The following is a 3,344-nucleotide window of genomic DNA, read 5'->3' on the forward strand; positions in this document are numbered from 1 at the left end:
TTTAGTTCGGTAATCAAACCTTCCGACAGTTAGTTTCACCTTTCCGGATTTTGGGGGTGGAGATCCCACCTCGAGTCTCCTTTCCAGTTGAAGATAGAATATAAAATTCTTCTTCTTCATTTTCGGGAGATAGAATATAAAATTCTTCCTCTCCCATTTCGGGTTCGTCTTTGCCCCAAGAGAAGACACCACCTTTTTTTTTTCAACTCCCAAAATCTGTGCCACACAGGTATGGAAGTTTATCCCGAATCCTAAGCAGGGATAAGTCTGCGCCTAACACGCGCTGCCGGTTTAGTCTTTTTCCGCACAAAAAGACACCAGAGTTCGATTCTGGGGTATTCTATCCTGAAACCTAAGCAAGGATAAGTCTGCGCCTAACCCGCGCTGCCGGTTAGTTCTTAACCGTTGAAAAGAACATCCGTCCACATATTCAACATTGTGGCAGGTTGTTATTAATAACACCAAAATCCATGCCTTACACGCATGGGGAATTTCATCCTGAATCCTAAGAAAGGATATGCCGACGCCTAACACACGTCGCCGGTTTAGTCTTTTACCGATTGAAAAAGACACCAGAATACCAGTCTGGGGTATTTTTATCCCGAAGCCTAAGTAGGGATAAGTCAACGTCTAATACACGTTGCCGGGTAGCCTATTCCCGTAACAATGGCGAAGCCTATGTATTCAACATCATAGCACAAAGTCTCAGAGAATTCACTCTCTTAGCACAACGTTACATGCGGAACGGATTTAGACAATCCGCATGCTAGCCCGACTCAAACGGTAGTCGGTAAAGGCTAATCAAATCCGTTAAAGGCTTGGGGTTAGCCAAAAATCCTAAAGCCAACGCCTAACACGCGTCGCCGGGTAGTCTATTCCCGTGAGAAAGACGAAGTCTACGTATTCGAAGTCGTAGCATCAAGTCTAAGGGAGTTCATTCCTTTAGCACAACGTCACATGCGGAACGGACTTAAGACAATCCGCATGTAAGCCCGATTCAAACGGTAATCGGTAAAAGCATGACAAATCCGTTGAGGGCTGAGGATTTGCCAAAAATCCTAAGTCAACGTCTGATACACGTTGCTGTTTAGTCTTTTCACAGGAGAAAGACGAAGTCTACGTATTCAATATCGTAGCACTAAAAGAGTTAACTCTTTTAGCATAACGTCACATGCGGAACGGACTTAAAACAATCCGCATGCTAGCCCGACTCAAACGGTAGTCGGTAAAGGCGCATCAAACCCGTTGATGGCTGAGGATTTGCCAAAAATCCTATAAATACGAAAGTCACTGACGCATCAGCTTCTTTAGTTGGTCTCGTGACCTGAGCAACATACGACGTTCAAAACCCTAAGGTCTACGCCAGACAACGCGTAACCTTAGGTCAACGCCAGTCAACGCGTTGCGATCAAAAGGTCAACGTACGACGGTCAAAACCCCAGGGTCAACGCCGGACAACGCGTAACCTTAGGTCAACGCCAGTCAACGCGTTGCGAGCAAAAATTCAACGTACGACGATCAAAACCCTAAGGTCAACGCCGGACAACGCGTAACCCTAGGTCAACGCCTATCAATGCGTTGCAATGAAAAAATCTCACTCCGAAAAGTATACGAGTATAAACTGCTTCTTAATACTCCGAAAAGTATAAGAGTATAAACTGCTTCTTAATACTCCAATAAGGTATATGAGTATAAACTATTCCCTAATTTTTGAGAAGTTCCTGGAGAATGTTTTCTATAAATATTCTTAAGGATAACTCAACAAATAAGACGCCGGACAACGCGTTGCAGATAAAGACTCGACGCCAACAATCGATGGTCAGCTAAATCAGGAACCGACTTCAAAGTTCAAAATTCCGACAACGGTCAGACAATAAATGCAGCACCGAAACTCTTTCAGACATTCGACAAAGCACCGAATAGCCTGGAGAATTGAAGGAATCAAGAACGGAAGTCATTCCAAGATCCCATTACACCGACTGAAGGTTGGGACAAGCATATCCAAAGTATTCCAGACTCTTCTATAAAAGAACGAGACTGAAATACTTTGGAGGGGGTATCCTCGAGACTCAGATCCAAACAAGATTCAAACTTTAGGACTTCAAGGACTTGCTCATCCAGATCTGGTGCTCGGCGACCGTCAACGCCAAATAAGGCAGGTGTTCGAGAGGACCAGATCTCAGATCTACGCGTACGAACTCCGGATCTAGGCTTGGTCTTAGATCCCGAGACTTGAGCGATGAAACAATCCTCCCCGGCTATTATTTCCTTGGTGAAATAATACCCGTTGTACTGCGTAGATCCGACCGGATCTAGATCGCGCGGTGGTCCACGGCAAACAACCCCGGCGCAGGCAAAGAACCCATACAAAGCGAGCGACCGCAAAATAGGAGCTCGTGATTCGTTCGACAAACAAGAGAAAAAGTTGTAATCTTTCTTTTCTTTTATTTTGATTTTCATTGTAACCGGATCTTATAAAAAGACCGGATCTTTGTAACCGATAAACTGTTAACAAAGTAATCAATGGAATCAATAAAAAAAGCAACGGTTTTTCCCGCGAACAATCTGGCGACCACAGTGGAAGCCGACGATCTCGCCAACGAGATCGATGCGTCGCAGCCGCGGATTGCAATCCCGGTCGTGGAGGAGTTAAGAACCCTCCCATTGATCAGAACACTGGGGGTGGTCCCACTGAAGATAATAATACCGAGGGTGGTCCCGCCAATGATGACAACACTGGGGGTGGCCCCGTTGTTCCTCTCAGAAATCGTCCGAAGCATGATACGGGCGAGGATGAAAAGAGGAAGGATCTCGAGAGCAAGATCAACGCTCTGATGTCTGCTCGAGTTTGTTTTCGGTGAAAGTCGCTGTTTTCATTGCTTTTGAATCTGTTACAACTTTAAACGTTACAACAAGAATGCAACAAAACAAAGATTACAACTTTTCGAAAATAAACACGAGATCCCGTTTTGGTGCGGTCTCGCTTGTGTGGGTCTTTGGCCTGTGACGGGGATGTTGATATCCGTGGACCACCGGGGCAATCAGATCCGGTCCGGATAAATCGGACAGAGTTTCGTCGATCCGCGTGAGATCTAGAAACTTCCGGTCCAGAAATATCGGACAGAGCTTCGTCGATCCGCGTGAGATCTAGAAGCTATAAGCGTATACCTCGGCTAAAACGAGGTAATAGCTCTTCTTAGTATCAACGCTAAAGGCCGATACTAAGGAAAGAAGGGGGGAAAAGGGTGATGAAGGCTGATGCCGACCTCTCTTCCTCGGTTGAAGCGCTCGATGACTCTTTGCTGCAGCAGGGCTTCGCCAAGGCTCTCCAAAAATCCTCCTTT

The sequence above is a fragment of the Asparagus officinalis genome, chromosome 4, assembly GCF_001876935.1.
Source record: "Asparagus officinalis chromosome 4, Aspof.V1, whole genome shotgun sequence".
Lineage (NCBI taxonomy): Eukaryota > Viridiplantae > Streptophyta > Magnoliopsida > Asparagales > Asparagaceae > Asparagus > Asparagus officinalis.